The following is a 19,001-nucleotide window of genomic DNA, read 5'->3' as shown; positions in this document are numbered from 1 at the left end:
ATAAGTGTCACACATGTATATATTTATTACAGAAATAAATTAGTATATATTTTTCTAAGTATTAACCTAATTAACAAGAAGTATCAGAGATTAAATGGTGGATTAGACATTTGGAAAATTCTTTGTCTTGAAATTTTTCAATGGGATTAAAAAATACTCGACTTTTTTAAGTGACGGACAAAACAAAATACAGCGTTAAAATTTGAGCGGTTATCTCTTTTTAAGTTGATCAGTGGTAAAGTTGTAGTGTAAAAGCTACTTGTGGTCACCGAATGTGTAATGAATGGAGTAAAGAAAGGGCAATTCGGTTAACTGCAAGCAATTTTAGAAATGTGTGCAAAATGAAGGACAGAACTAACACCGGAAATACCGTTAAAAGTAGTAAAATTATTGTACAATAAATGCAGATCTTACAATTATTTTGAACCCTAACCACAACTATATGAATCAGGTGCAGGGTCAACTGCATATATAACTGGGGGAGTCCGTATTGCGCACATGACCTAAAAAAATAGGAGTTGCGTCCTTTTACCCCTCGGAAAATGTCCCACTACCTGAATGCTCCTTACCGCGTTCTTAGACCCTATAATGCAGAAAATTATGTTATTTTATCATCTACATTGACGTAGATTTATTAGAATATTTTTTGATTGAAAGAAATGATGACTTCTGGTATAAACATATGGCAATTGAATTAGAAACATTTTATTTAAATGCCATGCTACCAGAAATTATTGACTCGCGTTGGAGTCGAAATTAGCAACTCCGAAATATATTGAAAAAAGTTTTATAGACAAATATTAAGTTTTTTGTTGGCAATAAATACGAATTGTTGAATTTTCTGCGCTAAAGGGGTGTTTTCTTTTTTCTTATTATTTTCATTTTATTATTATTAATTTGATTTTATTGATTTCTTCGTTTTTATTATCCATACCAGTGGCGGCTCCTCAGAGGAGGCAGGGGAGGCTGAGCCTCCTCTGTTTTTTGGAGCTGAGCTTCCTCTAATTTTTTCGATGAAAGAATTTGTATTTTTATAGACATTTATTATTAGTTACTATTCAGAATATTTTGTTTGATTTAATTTACTTTCATCATATATCAGGTTAAAATATCGAAAAAAATTATATTTGCGCCCTTAAATCATAATTCACACCACTCCGCGTTTGGCTTCAGCCGTAGAAGCTAGCCTCCGCCGAGAATGCATCTTACTATTGAGACCGCAACCTTGACGCATAGTCATTCAGCACTGCATTGGCTAAAATGTTCATCGTGGTGCCGCTTCAGGCCGCTAGCCTCCGGCTAGTGCATCTCTTTTCAGATCAAGTCGCACGGATTATTTTATCTCTTTCTTATTAACTCGCGCGATCGGGTGTAAATTGGAAAAACATTGAGGTGGTTTCGCGTGCTCCCTATTCAGTGGTGAATGGTGTTTAGGCTTTAGTACGTACGTAAAGCCTAAGGTGTTTTTTATATCATTTATTTGCGTTTTATTTCTGATCGTTAAAAACAGCTGGTATTATCGGCATATTAATATTACTTATACTTAACGAGAATGAGCAACGAAAATAAGTCAGTCTCATGTGCAGTGTAAAGGCATGAAAAATCACAGGAACACACATTTTCTTCTACTACTTTAGATTCCGCTCATAAGAGGGATATTGAGAACTATAACGAGAAAGTTGGTGAAAATAGGGCAATTTTGAAAAGACTAATCGATGCAACAGTTTATCTATAGTGTTCTTTCCGTGAGCATGACAAAAAAATTATTCAGATAATGAAGGATATAAAAAGTATTGGTTTTCAAATTTGAGCCTCCTCTGAAGAAAACTTCACGAGCCGCCACTGATCCATACTATTGATTATCACTAGTTTAGAAATTAAAACGTTTTTTCATATCCAAAAATACAACAATTAATATACAAGTGCAAAGACGGATAATCCTTATCACGTCAAGTTTTTTCATAAATCCAAAATAATGAACTTTGCATTTACCTCCACGTTAGTGTTAAACTGATTCATGTTAATGCACCATCATCGCATAAAAAATGTCATCGAGATCATGCAAAGTAAGTGCAAATCAGTTTTGTTACGTTTGTGGTAAAATTATACCATCTAAAGCGGGAAGGCCTGTTTCAAATATGCGTAAAAAAAGTTATCAAGGTTTTTGAGACGAAAATATATTAGGGGATTACTGTTGGTATGTAAAGTGAAACTGACAGTACTGTCAATAAAAGAAACGCTAGTGTTAATCATTTTTAATGTTCAGTCATAATGTTTATAATATATACTGGGTCTTGCTTTTATTTGATACAATCCCTGTAACTTCTTCATTGTTAAAGATAAACCTGTAGTTCTTTGAGCAAATTTGTATCATTTTAAAAGATCTTTGTGATGCCGATCTCACATTTTTATTATCACTTCCGGTAGAAAAATCAAAAGCAACCAGTATTCTAAAATCAATACTTAAAAAATATTCAATAAAACAGGCGAAAAAAATCATACTTATTGATTACAATCTAATAGCTTGAAAAATTGACACTCATGTCATTTATTTACGTAAATAATCTTTTAAAATGATACAAGTTTGCTCAAATAACTATATGTTCATATTTAAAAATCAAAAAATTACAAGAGTTGTATGAAATTGAAAAGAAATACGGGGTATGTTTATATAAATACATATAGTGAACCAAGAGCTATAAGGTTATATGGCCATCATAAAAGTAGTTGACCGCAAATAAATACCCCCTTTGTGTGGTTCGCACTAAGCTTACCGGTTGGCAATAAATCATCTTCTAAACATTTCTTGCTCATATTTAACAGGGCCGGCTTTCAAAGCGAGTGGTTATTTCGGAACCCTCAGCGGCTGTAGGTAGTACAGAAATAGTGGAGTGGTGGATTTTCATATTTAGTGAAAGCCGCCCCTGAACAAAACCACAAGAGCCGATCGAGCTGCAGTGGACACGTTATTTACGACCCTAAAACCTTTTCTAGTGTAAACAACTTAACTTCAACACAGTGGGATGATTTTATGATGGCCATATAACCTTATAACTCTTGGTTCACTATATCTCAAAAGGGCGGACGCCAACTGGGCACCAACTAATCGCAGGTAAATTTTGCGGGTAGTTATGATAGGCCAACTCGGCACCGAGACCCAAATAAAGATGGGTGAACTCGGCACTACAGCAGCAGGTATGGTAACAAGAGTTAATCCGCCCACTCCCCGAGATACCTTCCCTCTGGTCAAATCGTTATGTGCAAATAAATAACACAAGCTTGCAAATTTAACTTTTGAATTTTTTTTTTTTGTTCTGATGACTGTCTTGGGTAGTTTTTTTAGCATTGATTACGTTTATGATATCTGTTTGTCGCTTTCACGTAAAGTTTATTTGTAAAACAAGATTAAAACTGAAATTTTTAAGTAGTATAAGAATAGGAATGTTGCGGATGCAGATTTTTCAACATCCGCGGATGCGGATTTTTGGGAGCTCACATCCGCGGATGCGGATGCGGATGCGGATGCGGATCTGAAGTTTTTTTTTAAGAAACTTAGTATATGTACAGAAATCAGTTAAAAAAATGAGGGTTTTTAATATTTTTATTTAATAAACAAATTTTTAGTACGAAAATTTAAAAATTGTTGAATTATATTTAATAAAAAGTAATATTGCGGCCTTTTCAGATTCGAGTCTATTTCTCAGAGGTTCATAAATTAATCCTGCACTACTAAATAAATGTTCACTGGGAACACTAGCTGGTGGAGGCGATAAAAATCTGCGTGCTATTCCAGATAAAAATTTTAATTCGGTACGATTAATCAGATGATTTTTCAAAGACGAAGTGGTACGACCCTTGCGAGAATATGTTTTATTACATATTATACACTGAGCTTTATTTCGATCATCATCTGGTTTAAAATAAGTCCAAATCTCACTTTGCATCGTTGGTGCCATTGTAGATTCACTTGTCCAATAACACAAAAACAAAACGTTCACAATTCGCGCAACCCCGACTAAACACGTTCTGATGTGCGAAACGGAACACCGAAAGTAGAATTCTTGTCTTCCTATTGGTCAATGCATCACGAGTGCACGCTATGCGTCACTCGTCGGCTCCAACTAATTTCTTTCTTGTCGCGACTTGCACCACATTTACATCCGCATCCGCATGAGTTGCGCATTGATTATTATTGCGGATGCGGATGCGGATGTCCAAATCAATGCGGAAGCTCCGCATTTGCGGATGCGGATGCGAATATTCGCAACATCCCTGAAAGAATATTATAGAAATACTGTAATAGATTTTTTTTCATAATCTGCATACAAAAATTTATTGGATGAGGTGATTTTTCTGTTAACAGGACCGATTTTATTTTTTACTTTGTTTCCTTAATTTTTTGTTTTTTAAAATTTGTAGGTGATAGAATGTTTTAAATAGCTTTTTCTCGTGATTAGTGTTTAAAAATCTAAGCGATGACTCGAGGATTCTTGTTAATAAACATTGTTTTGTTGAAATCCTATAATGTGATACCATACCATTGTTTAGTTTCGTTTCTGTAAAGTTTTTTGAAATAAAAGAAACACTGCTATATGTATATGTAGGTAAAGTCATTTACCTATGTATGATTTTAAGGAATAAAAGATATTTTGGAACAATTGTTTTAATTTAATGAATTGTACAAATATTTCCTGTTAAAAGCTTATTTTTATGTTATTTAAACAATATCTCTTTTTTTAGACGTGATAGAATTTTGTTAGTATTTTTCCTGTAATTAACGTACTAAACTTTATCAAATAAGTCATTTCTCTACACGCCAAGGCTAGGTAAGGTTTCTGTTTAATTTTATTGAACTTATTCTTTTTTTGTGGAGGGGGGGGGGGGAGGATTTAAACGTGCTGGAATTTTTTTCCGTTATCAATGTCCATAAATCTAGTAGTCCAACAGCCTGTCAAAGTTTAGACACGTTTTTTGTTGCTGGTCTGTGTAATAATTGAAAACTAGATGAAATACTTTTTGTTAAATGCAAAATACTTAGATACAATGATTTATTTTATTATTATATACAATTAATTTTATTATTAATAATTACAAATTTTGTATCTGTGCGATACGAGTTTGACGAATTCGTAGTCTGTTAAGATGCCGTTTTTAAGCTGATGCAATTTTTCTTCTAAAAACAATTCGGCTTTTCGAACCCTACGTGTTTTTATCACTGCTGAGATGTGTATAGATTGAATTTTAATATATATACTGGTCTATATATATACATAAGCTGCTACTACCGGTTCATTCATGAACTACCTGAAGCGGGTGGTTGGTGTCGAGTTGGCCTATCGTCAAAGGGTAGTTTTTAAAATTACCTGAAATTGCTGGTGCCGAATTGGCGTGTTTATTTTATGACGGATTAGGCTTGGTGCCCAGTTCACCTGTACCCTCTCAAAAACCTGACGTGATGGATTTTTCCTGTTTTGAGATTTGAATTTCCCGAACCCAAATTCTTTAGATTCAACTATTTTTGTCTTTGGATATAAAACCTTGTAAACTAGTGTTATTACTTACATATTATAGTATTTGGATTTATATTTTCCAGTATAATTGTTCAAAATTTAACTACAGAACTTACCAAAATTTCCCCAAATGCATTGCAGTTTTTTTTAGCATAACTAAAAGAAGTAAAATTTTAGAAGAAAACTAAAAACGGCGCCTAAAGTAGAAAAAAATTCTCTATCACCTCCATATTTTTTAAAAGTACACCGTGTAATAGTTTTCGCTCAAAATCGACTCTTGTTTTAGGCATTTTATTTTTAATTTTAAAAATTGCTACGTTTTTTTGAAAATACAAAACGCTTCCTTAAACATTTTTATGTCATGATCTCTTTAACTGTTAAAGAAGGCGCAAAATGGGTCGGCATTTTATTTTGGCATCTTTTATTAATGACTGTGTGGAGAACCCTTAAAGCTTCTCTCTCTTTCTGGATCATTTTTCTTGTTGGCATTCCACTTTCTGTCTGTCTCTCTATCTCTCTATCGAATTTCTATTCCTTTTTGATATCCCGATTTGGAAAAAGTGAAACTGTGCAGGGCCTTTTTCAATGCATATATATGTAGTCTGTATAAAATTCGACAAATACTTTTAGCACTCATTATCATTTTCACTTAAGTGTTCCATTATCACACAAAATATTAACTTAAAAATAAAAACTTCTATGAGAAACTAGCGATAACAATTTTTGATAAGTGTCAAAAATAACATAACGTAACTAGTCATTTTTCTCAAATCTAAATTAGTCTGTAGCGATTTAAAGTTTGTGCAGATTTTTTGTTCAGTAGTTAAAGTACGTACATACACCGACGTTTTGGTCTAATTGTGTTTTTTTAATTAAATATTTTAATAGCAACCAAGGATTCACTAAAATTAATACCTATTAATTAGTTAACTGAAACTAGAATCGATAATTTAAAGGATCCTAACGGTAGATATACTTTGATAAGAACTGTTGTGCGGAGTCTGCCTCAGGCGTCTATGGACTTTCATTAATTTTTATGACGGCTTAGCTAAAGACGCTTGTAAACTTGTCGCAGTCGAGATGGCTGGGAACGAAACGACAGCTATTTTGCAGTTTTATAAATGTCTTTCTTGGAAATTTGTGGGTAAAATCTTTTCTGAAAATTTGTCGGTAATGTCTTTCTTGGAAATTTGTCAACAATACCTTTCTATACAGCGTTAATCTATGTTTTAACAGGATTAATAAATTCTCCTTATACCTATCGGTACTTTGAAACTGTAATGACAATAAGGTGCAAGAACGAATTCGGTACAACCCGTGCCGTAGTAATTTTGTAATACCTACTAAAAATCGGTTTATGAGATTCTGTTTTCCAGTTTTCAATAAGTGGGAGCAATGTTTTTTTTCTTTTCTCTTCATTTTCTTCCGAAGTTTCGCAGTGTTAAATTATTACAACCATATCATTTACGCGTTGCAAATTTAATTTTAAATAAACAATATAAGAATATAAAAAACCTTATAAAATACTTAAAAAGACCTAAAAGGAGTTCATTACAATACTTATATGTATGAGTAAATTCTGTAAATTATTTTGGAAACTACAAAACTAGTTTTTCCCCAATTTTGACAAAATATCTATATCTATAATTATACAGTAGTTTAGTAATCGAGTCCATCGAACGAAGTGTTTTCTCGGCACTTCATAACTCCACGAGTACGAAAAAATTAATCTCTCATTTCCGTCTGTCTGTTTGACTATGCATCTGTCTGTCTGCTTGCCGTCTGTATCAATTTTTATTAGATACATAATCTCCGAAAATACTGCACCGATAGTTGTCAAATTTTGTTCATATATTAGGAATATCATATAGACGATAAAACGCTAATCAAAATTTGGCTAATCATTACCACCAACAATTTGATGGATTTGTTTATAATCAGTTGTAGGGTCTGCTTGTTACCTCAGCAGATTATGTAGGTGTACAGGTGTTTCGCTACTTATGCCTTGCGGCTGGCCACTTTCTGTAACATAAATAATTTTAAAATTTTCAGAATTAAATTACCAACAGTAATATACAAAAATAGAATTTTACGACACCCCTCATATTTCGATTTTGAATGAGATAAATTTGTTTGTTTAAAACTGGTCAGATGGTAATTTCTAACTGTATATTTATGACGGGGCATTTGCTAATAGGGGTTTTTCCATTTCAAGTTTGCTGGGACCATAAATACTACAACGACCCTTTTCAAATTTAAAGCAAAAGCAATTATCCAGGTATGAATTTTTAAGAAGTAAGCTTATTATTATCAGGCATTAGAGGACATTATCCCAAAACTACCCCTCCACCAACCCCCGCCAATAGGGCCATCTTAAACCATCGGTGCTGTCTTAGTCTTCCTTCATAACAGTGATCGAACAAGTTGTTTTCTCAAGGCCTACAGTTGCTTTTACTGTTAATTTGTTTATTTTTTTCTTAGTACGTTGTTATATTTCAAGGAATCTGTTGATTTGTGGTGAGTGATGACTCTTATTTAACTCTAGTATTATTTACCAATTTTTCCATATTATGAACACTGATTTTTTTAAAGCAACTATAGAAAAATTTGTGTAAAACATGAGATATCATTAACAGCAAACGAGACGACTTACCCAACGCCAACTTGAAGACTTTTTAATGAGTTCCTCACGTAACGACAGACACAATTTTATAGTATTTTTTCATCTTGTGTTAAAAATTTAAACTTATAATTTTGCCGTTATTCAAAAAATTTCAAAGTTGTCCCTAAATCGTAGGCCGTGTATAAATTTTTTGTATTCTTTATCATCTCACTTTTCCAAGTGCATTTCATTTAGTGTACTGATATTTGTGATTTTTAAATTACTAATGTAAAATTATTCTTATTACAGCGCACAGTTAGCCCTCCGGTAAACCGAAAGTTGCCAGTTGACCCCGGGCTGAAGAAAATAATTAGTCGACTTCACTTCTGGCAGAGACCAAGAATATTTGGACATTCGAGAAATTCTTCACAAAAGTCACTATCATGTTCAGAAAAACTATGAATATTTTCTACGTCAACAAAGCGCAATTGATCAAGGTGCATATTCATCCAGAGGAGAATTATACTGATTTGCAGAATTATATTAACGAACAAACGGAGGTATGGCCAGAAAATCAAATTTTGCTTTTCAAGTCGAATTTGTTTAGCAACATCGTTCGAGAAAGTAGTAAAGCGAGGAGCTATCCGGAGACTACAGAAAAAGAACCTTTGTTTCTTTTTGATAAAGCAAGTAACAACGTCACGGTGGTCTTGGAGCAAAGCCTTCCTAATTTCAACAAATTTGGTAACGTGATTTCGATTGAAATTGATACAACACAGGCAAGAAATGCATATAATACAGGCGTCAAGTGGACAAAACAAATCGAGAAGTATTCGTTGTCTTGTCGCCACTTCATTAACTGCGTCGAGAATTTCGTGCAATATATCAATAAGGAACTGAAGGAGGTCAATCAATTTTGCGACTGTCTACTAGAAAAGAAAACTATACTTAAGATGACGACATATTTTTTAGAATCCTCGCAATGTCTAGCTTCATTTAGATTAAATGACATTCCGCCAATTACTTACGTCGACGAACTGAAAAAACTCAGCGAATATTTTATTTCTCAAACTGTCCAAAAAATTAGACAACTGAACCGGAGCCATGTGATCGACAATACTTTACAATCTGAGTGGGACACGTCTAGCCATCTTTTGAAATGTCCTGTGAAATCCAGAGCGTCTGAGAGAGCAAGGACTGAAGTGCAGCGCTTAAAAGATTCGTGGCAATGTATGTTGCGAATTAATTATAAGCATTCTCTGTCGCACAATGACCAACAGTTCCATATTCTAGAACGAATTAAAATAACGAACACATTCAATCGAGTTAATATGCTTCTACAGAAAGAAGTGGTTCCCCAATACGTTCAATTAGCTGAAAATTTGGGTGACTGGTACAAAAGTGCTCAAATTGTGTATTTACAGTTAACGATTCTGAAAATGGATGTTTTGGATTATGAGAATAAGTTGAAGAAATTCGAGTTTGAAATGTTTATTAAAAACGAACAGTATTTAGAGAAAGTACGAAACTCGCTCGAACGGGATGCAACTGACAAGTCAAGCAAAAAAGTGCACAACTCTAATAATGAGCAGTTAAAGAAGTCTTTAAGTGAGTACAATAGAAAAAGTGTTCAAATTAATGATATTATTTTGGAACGTGCACAAATCTTGGAACAAGTCAATCGCACTTTGGAAGAATTGACAATTGAAGAGACTAGGCTTAGTTTGTAGATTTTTGTTCAACAATTCATGTTTAATTAATTTAGTATTTTTAAGAATTTGAGTAAGTTGATACTGTTGTTTTATCAACTGACATTGCTTTTTTTATACACTATATACGGCTCTGATAAGTGTCACACATGTATATATTTATTACAGAAATAAATAAGTATATATTTTTCTAAGTATTAACCTAATTAACAAGAAGTAGCAGAGATTAAATGGTGGATTGGATATGTGGAAAATTCTTTGTCTTGAAATTTTTCAGTGGAATTAAAAAATACTCGACTTTTTTAAGTGACGGACAAAACGAAATACCGCGTTAAAATTTGAGCGGTTATCCCTTTTTAAGTTGTTCAGTGGGAAAGTTGTAGACTATGTTCTAAAACATTTTTTTTCTACCGCCCACGTTTTTTGGTTTTCTAATAGACCTATTAAAGCACGCAAATGACGTCACAGCAGTTCGTTAATAGCGGAAAGGCGTTCTTTAATAGATCTGGTGTAATTTAGATCGGTAAGATTGGTAGCCATAACGAGAAATGTCAGGTAAATGTCAATGGCAAATGTAAACTTAAAATTTCCCGTATTTCCGGACGCGTAACTTCTTCACAAGACATTTTAACCGATTTTAACTTACAAATACTCGAATTGATTCGAATTACAGCTATTGTTGTGAAAATTCGAACCTCAAATATTTCGTGGATAGTGTCAGACCAACCACGACAAAATTCCCCAGATTTAAAAAAAATGCAAATTTCAATTAAATTTTGCGAAAAAATGTGCGCGGTAGAAAAAATAGTACAAATAACTCGTTCATAAGGCCATCGCGGTTTCGCCGCTCGTTCTATAAACTTGGATTCGTGCCTCAATATTTGCCTTATGAAACTAGTTTTTTAATATACTATGTAGCAAGATATTTAGGAAAAAAAGTGTCATTCTTATTATGTCATACGGACGTTTAGTCCTATACATATACGCTAAGCAACACTTGAGTCGTCTACATCTAACTTTTCTCGCTCCTGAAATACAATGAAACACATCCAGCATTTTCGGGAGTTTTTTCTTTGCACAATTTTATGATGACGTCATCAACATTTTTGCAAGGACACGTATATCAACCTAGATTGGTGCAGTGTAATACTAAAAATAACAGTATTGTATTCGACAAAATTTTGAGATGACGTCATCAGTTTTTTGAGGGGAATAAACAGAATTATTTTGATTAACAATTTACCATGCTTACAAAAACTGCAAGATTTCAAAGTATTCAGTTTTGTAATTCTTGATTTATTCAAGTAAATAAATTGACTGTTTTATTAATTTTTTTGAGTCATCCTGTATAAGCAAATCTAAAAAATATGAATGTAATGATGAATTACAAGTTAGGTAAGTTAATAATTTTGCTCGACAATTGAAACCAAACAAAGGGCGGGATAGTTTATATGTATAGATCATCCAATCGAATTTGAAAATTGTTTTATAAAATTATCAACTTAGCGCCTAAAATAACTTTCTAGAATACTTGTTCTTTGTTCAAAAGTAATTCTGTGTTATCTAGGAAGTTACCAAATAGTTTTTGGCTATAGGTATTTATAAAAAATATTTTTCACCAATCAGAACTTGCATTTATTAGTTTTAATTTCCCCATTTCGCAGGTAAATTTATTTTCTTAGAGACCCTAATGAAATCATCTTAGTTCTTCGAGAAATAAATATTCAATTTTATGATAGGGTTGATAATGGGAATGAAATTAGAATTAGGCATTGTCCGGGAACCCAGCACGTGGTCTCCAAATGCTGTAGCATTTACCTAGAAGTCAGATTTGATCGTGAGTTTATCCCTTAGAAGATTGTTTGCAAAACGCCAAAACTAGGTTTTGAAATAGCACTAAAAATCTTTAGAAACGGAAATACATGTTAATATATATCAAACAATTTCAGATATGTTAAACTATTCAAAATATATCAGAAAAGCTAGAATATTCTAAATTCATAAGATTAAATTAGTGTCAAACGCTTTCTTAATTACCTTAATTCGTACAACCCTAAAACATTAAAAAGTATCATTGATAATTATCATTACAAAAAATATATAATCTGGCCTCTATAAGTTTTTACAAAATTTATTTGTTGTAATGTAATCTGTTTTACAAGTTGTAAATTCATTGTGAGTTAAATAACTTTCATGTTTTCTCGACCTTTCATGACTCCCTAGAATACGAAAAAAGTGATCTCCCGTTTCCGTTTGTCTGTCGTCTGTTGATTTTTATAGACAGATATTTCCTAGACTACTGGACCGATTTGGAGACAAATTTTATATATTTACAGGGTGATGAAAAAAATGACGTATGAGCTCGATGGTACAAACGTTGTTAGGAAGGTTCTCCTATTTGCAATTTGCATAACAATTGAATCAATTATAATATTGAAAAAGTTGAATCTAGAGTCTTCTACTGGGTCTTTCTCAGGAAAGTTCTCTGAAATTCTCACATTGCTTGCTTTTGTTTTTGCTTCTGGTAAAAATGCGTTCAAATTTTTAATTGTTGACCTTAAATGTTGCATTTTCTTTTAATTTTATGTACATATTAAATATTAAATATTTAATTTAATGTTCGTTTTTTCTTGCAATAATTTGTTGATATAATTAATTTCGATAACATTGTAAATCATACTGACAGACCTAAAAAAATGGCATTTACTGCTACTGAATCGAGCATATTTTAAGCTTGGCCACTCCAGTGTTGTCATTATACTTGGATCAATAAGCTCATCCACGGTAATATAATTTATAATACAAGTTTCTTCAAACTGTGCACTACACGCAAATTGTTGCAATATTGTAGTATTAAGTATTGGTGTCACAAGGCCAGAAACTAAGCTAGTATACGTAAAACCATTTTCTGAGTGAGTGATTCACACAATTTTTTTTTTAACCGATTTTTATCTACATAAAATTGTTATTGAGTATATTGACGGTATGTAATAGGCTACTTGCATTAATTCAAATTTTGCTACAGAAAGATGTAATAAGACGTTGTGAGTAATTTAGTGAAATTAAAAAAAAATCGAAACATTTTTTCATACGTAAAAAATTTTTCAAAATTGTATCTTTTCAAATAGTGCGCCAAATTATGTAACACCAATTAGAACAGCGCTTGTCAAAAGGAGGTAAACTGCGTACGGTGAGAGATTAAGTGACAGAAAAGTCACTAAATCTACGCGAAGAAAAGTGTACCTTCCGCGCGAAAGTGGCCTAACCTTAGTAATGGAACTTTCAGTAGTTTTACATTTGTAATAAAAGAGACAGTGACAGCCAGCTGTGTGACAGCGTAGGAATTTCAGTGTATTTTATTGTGTTAGGTTGCTGCCAACTTACATGTCAACTGTCAAGAAATCCCAATCTCTCGCCGGAACCACTATACATAATCGCTATCATTTGACTGTCACTGTTGTCCGTGTCTTGGGTTAAATTCTTAGATCATATAATAATTATATGATCTAAGGTTAAATTTGAAAAATTCTCAAAGCAGATTATATTATTGACAAGCACTTTTGGGATATTGCCACATTTCATTCTGTAGCGACTTGTGACGTCGCAAACCGTATGTCCTCGTTTACAAATTTTAATAAAGTTGAAAGCAATTATTGTTAACAATTTGTACCAAATTTTCTACAGACATCGATTAATAAAAACGTCGCCCATGCATTAAGCATGAAATTTACAATTTTAGATTCATGCAAGTAACCTAATAGGAAATGAAAGTGTATAAATGAATAAACGATCCACCATAGCTGAAAGTTAACAGAACCACCCCGACGACCGAGAACCGTGAGTTCGTGAAAACCAGTGCTGCCGCAGGTGCATACTGCATAATAAAAGTTGACACTTACTTAATGTGGCCGAGTGGGATATTTTTTAGAATTTACTTTTATGGTTTTATGCTATATTGACTTTTTTTTCAACTTTGTTGTTTATATGCTGCGTACACCAGCGACACTCCTATTATGGCCGGCCCTGATTTATTACTTCTATGTTTTCTTCATGAGATTTTCGTAATATTATACTCTCTACTTTAAATTGCCTTGATATATTATACAAAAACAAGACAATGAAATGAAATAATAAAAATATAAGTAGATATTTAGTATACAGATTTGTCTACCAAAATTCTCTCCCAAAAAAAAAAATAATAGCCACTGTAAAATATGTAAAACTTGGGTAAATAAAAAAGCAAGTGTGTGCCGTTTTAGTCCATAGAAACTGTTGTGATCAAGTTTGTAAGGTTTTCTCTACCAAATGATAAAACTAACTGGTGTGCAAAAACTGTACCACTATGTACCGGGTAGCTGCGACTGCGATTCGAATTTTATAGCAACCTGAAAAACATTATGTTCTTATAAACTAACTATAACAGGCGTTCAATTGAAAAATCACTCTGAGTAGGTGTTAGAATTTCATTTTACACAAACGGCATGTTCTTATAACATCCATTTGGCAGAAACATAACCTTACATTTTAAAATAAACCATTGCAATCATGCAATCATGCAATGGTTGGGTATGTGACAGAAATTGTTTGTCTTAAAATGTTACGTTATGTTTCTGCAAAATGGATGTTGTAAGGATCCAATTCGAATTTTTAAATTTCAAACGAATTCCGCGCGCACAAGAAACGGTTAGTCAGAAGAAGGAGAGGTTGGCAACCAACCACCCCAAAGAAACAGGCATGCGCAAATGTTAGGGTGGTTTTGTCTCGTGTAAAATCGGGCACTTCCCTCTGATCGCTTCGAACAAACGGTCGACTTCTTTTCGAGCGCTTCGAGCAACAGGTTGTATTTTTAATTGTGAATTATTCTGTGCCTTTTGCTGTTGTGTTTTGTTTTTCCAGTGTTGATCTGTTCCATTGGAAAACCTAGTAGGCCCCGTTGAGCCATTGGGTGTTCCTGATTTCTCATCGTTCTTACGACGAGGTTTTTGTGTTCCTGTTGGCGGTAAGCCGTGTCGAAATCTTCGCATCTTTGGAGAGGTATGTTTTGAACACGTTTTCGACTGGGACCTGTTTCGCCGCGAGTTTCAAGCCCCGACGATGCTTCTGACCTCGTGACACTTCGACGCGTACGCTTTTTTCCACTAATCTCGTTTTTTTATCTTTCATTTAAAATCCGTCGCACTAGGGCTTTACAGGAAGTGATTTCTAGTTCGGGCCATGCTTTATTTAGCTATATTTGTGAAATCTGTATTTTGGATGGCGGCAAACGAGTTGTTATTTCACCGTTCTTTGTTCAGGCAGCAGCCATTTTGGAGCGTCCATTTTGTTTCTTTTAACCGAGCACATGTTTTAACTGAATCTATTGAACAAATTAACAAACATTGTGGGTCATGGGGGGACGTGCCTTCTATTCCTTTTATTTAGCCCATCGTTTATAACAACGCCACAGGATTCATCGTATTTTTGCATCGCATATTTTCGACGCCTATTATTTGGAATGACGAATTCGTCCAACGCCATTTTGCAACTGCAGCTTGTCTGCCATGTTTGTTTATGTGTTTTGTTTGGGGAAATGTATGTGTAATAATGGCCCACAATGCATTTAAATAATTTCACGTTTGAATTTTAACTAATAACTTGACTGGACACGAATTAATATTAATCACATGTAAATCTGTTAACTTTACAATCTTTCACCTCATGCAATTTGTCTTTGTCTCACAGTTTTAGCTTCAGTAATTTTCCTTGCTGTATAATTTGAATTGAACGTAAATTTCCATGCTCTGCAGTTCTGACCTAACATGATATTTAATTTGTACAAGCTTATTTCACACCAGATCTTGTTTTTTTAAATCTTTGCTAAGTTTTGATCTTGTAAATGTTTGTTGGTGAATGTTTCTCTCATATAAATTATCTGATGTCCAAATTTAATCTCAATTAAGAATTATTTGTTGTTGAATTTTCGTAAGAGTGTGTGGCGAATTTAAATGTTGTGTATTGTTCTTTATTGAAATTTTAACACTTGTTCGGTTGTCATTTAATATTAGAGTCATAGAGATTGAACATTTAAATGAAATTGAAGGTAAATAACACATAACTCGTAGTGTACGTGGGGCGCGCGACTCCTTCTCAAACTGACGGGATTAATCGCGTCACCTGCACAAGTCCGCGGGTGTTGTATAGCTTCAGGGGGCGATCGCGGGTTTTTAACGCTGCCGGTTTCGTGATAGCCGGGACCCCACTACGGATCTGCGATCGTAACCGCCTCGTTTCGCAGGGCACGTTCGTAATGGAGATGTGCGTGTGAGCAGGCTTTGGTGTAGATAGAATCACCGTCGTGAGGGAGAACAGTGACGATCAGAAGTCCCAACCTCTACTTGCGCTACAACGCCCCCTCTGGGTATTTTCTGTGCTCGTAAATGAAATTGATATATTTTGTTCTATATTTTGTTCGATCGCCACACTCTCATAATGATTCGGGTTCTGCCATCCAATTTACATATGTGTAGGTCTTGTGTTTGTTCGGTTTTCACATGTGTATGTCTGTCAATCCGCGAGTGTTTTTCTTTCAAATATCTTAAGGTGTTTGAAATGTAATAAAATGTCGTCCGGGAATAAAACCAAGGGGGTTTTTGCGCTGAGGGGTAAATCTTCGCAGCGTATTTCCCCCTGTGAGGGTGGTGCCGTTCCCCCCCCTCCAAAACAATTTCTGTTAATTATTTCTTGCGCTCTCGACAGTGTATGCACTTGTATGAAAGAACTTCTTCCCGCCATTTTTCAAAACCACAAAAAAAAAAACACACAATGTAGGTTCTCATTAGTTAGACGATCACAGCCAAGGCCAAACTTTGAATTTTTGAATTTTTCGCGGGCCTTTCAAACTGTTTCAAGGTCAAATTTTAAGGCGGGAAGTTTGGGTTATCACAATGTTATAAGAATAGACAAGGGGCAGTGACGGCTCGTGCCAAAAAAACGTGGGTCGGCCAAACATGAGGATAATTCTAATTAGTAGACGTTTTTTAGTTAATAAAATGTCATTGTCATTCGTTGAATCAGTTTTACGCCGTTTCGCAGATGAAGGAGCTATATCAGCAATCTTAAAGTAGCAATCTCTTCAACATCAGAATATATCTTTGAAAAATAATGATCTTCATTTCGAATTCTTTTTAAAGTGAGTAGAAGTGAAAGAATTCTGTCGTTACAGTAAGTTATGTCGGATAATTTATTTTGAATTATAGAAAAAACTGTATCGGTATAAGAAAAATTAAATTGAAAGTATAAAAAAACACATATTCAAAGTCAGTTAATATATTTTTTAACCATTAGACTTCCTGATCGATATATCATCCCAGTCGTATACATTCTCAATTATAAAATCAAAAATATTTTAATCAAACTGGTTCGGTTATCAAATAAAGTTTTTACAGCTCGAGATTTAAAGTTCCAGCGAGTTTCTGCGTTACCAGGTAATCTCTTTTTGCAAAGTTTATCTAGGAAATTAGTGCGTTTGGTTGACTTTGTAAAAAAAGCTGTAAATCCCGATACGTTTGAGAAAAAAATCTAGATTCTTTAATATTTTTACAAGAATTTTGCAGCATTAAATTAATTTTGTCTGCATAACAGTGCGTAAAAAGTGCTTGCGCTTCAATTGATTTAACTTTTCTTTGTAATCCATTCAATTTTCCCGCCATCACCGCAGCCCCGTCATATGTTTGGCCAATTAATTTTTTTTCAATATTAAAATGGGAAAAATTGTTCATTCACACACTGAAAATATCGTGTGCAGTTCATCCTTCACTAACATTCAAGAAACAGAGAAATCGTTCTAATAATTTACCATTGCAAACAAATCGAAAAATGACAGACATTTGTAAAAAACAACTGATATCTGTAGTCTCATCTATTTCCCACGAAAAACACGTAGCAACATTAATTTCTTTATGAATTACTTGGGTTACAATTTTGGAAGTTGAATCAATTAGATCATTTTGGGCCGGTGGCATAAACGCAAATCTAATTTAATCTCTGATTAAGAACAATTGCAACTATGATAATAACAATCGTTACTATGGAGTTAATCAGAGATTAAATTTGATTTACGTTTATGCAACCGGCCCTTTGAATTATTGTTTTCGATAACCCGGTGAAAACTGAAGAAGAATCAATGAATTTGTTGAAATTTGACATTAGATTGTTGCAGCAAATTTTGCAAAGTCCTTAAAGTTGCCTTGATTATCCAAACCACTTGTTCCGTCGTTACCTCGAAATCCCATTTCTTGTGTTGATAGAAAAATAATCATATTTATTAAATGTTTTACCATAATTCTGTTTTCTCGAACAGTTTCATTGTATTTATTTATATATGTATTCGCGTCTGCCATTATCTAATGAATTTGCGATATTATGTTTTCTCAACAATTTAAATTTTAGAGTCAAATGAATATGCCCTTAGAAATTTTGCGTTTGGCCAGTGCACGATGAACTTCTTTTAAATTATCATAACCACTAGAATTATAAGGGTTCTCGGATTCCGAAAATAATAAACAATACCAGCAAAATAATTTGTTACGTGTTTTGCTGTCAGCTAACTAAGGCTATTTAGAGTAGAGTGTTTTAGAAAATGCACGATTATGACCAAGCTTCGTTTGAATCAAATTGATCATTAACGTTGCTTTACAAAAACTTTATCGCCATAAGTTAATTCTTTAAATTTATGTATTAATAAATAATTCACCATTCGCCATTCGTGTCAACTATATTGCGAAAATTGTCCATCGTGAATTTTTATACAAAATTATAGAAGTATATTTAATTATTTACCAATTTAATCAAGCGCTTCTTGCAACGTGCAACCAACACTGTTAAAAAATATTCATCGTTCGTTCATCTTCGGTTTACTAATCGTCCAAGTACGTTGGATTGCTACAACCGAGCCGGCCGGCCGACCGCGGGTGGAAACTACACGGGAATTCACGGACTATTTTATGTAAAGTATTTTTTATTACAGGAGACGAATATAATTTCAACACTCTACAGTTAGGAATGTACCGTATTAAGATATATGTGATCAACTGATTGATAAAAAGATTGCAGTATTGTTTGAATCATCCAGTTTTACCCAACTAAATTACACTATTAACGACTTTCTTAAATTTTGAAACTTTATGCTTGATATGCATAATC

General features: G+C 33.7%; 1 pseudogene; it reads left to right on the top strand.

Annotated features, from left to right (window-relative positions):
- Window positions 1-6,590: 6,590 nt before the first annotated feature.
- LOC135144707 (uncharacterized) lies at window positions 6,591-9,842 on the top strand (annotated as a pseudogene).
- Window positions 9,843-19,001: the final 9,159 nt, after the last annotated feature.

Source organism: Zophobas morio, unplaced genomic scaffold (assembly GCF_036711695.1).
Source record: "Zophobas morio isolate AGI-343-1 ecotype UQ-CSIRO unplaced genomic scaffold, CSIRO_AGI_Zmor_V1 ptg000108l, whole genome shotgun sequence".
Classification (NCBI taxonomy): domain Eukaryota; kingdom Metazoa; phylum Arthropoda; class Insecta; order Coleoptera; family Tenebrionidae; genus Zophobas; species Zophobas morio.
This window is presented reverse-complemented; position numbering and strand designations above follow the sequence as displayed.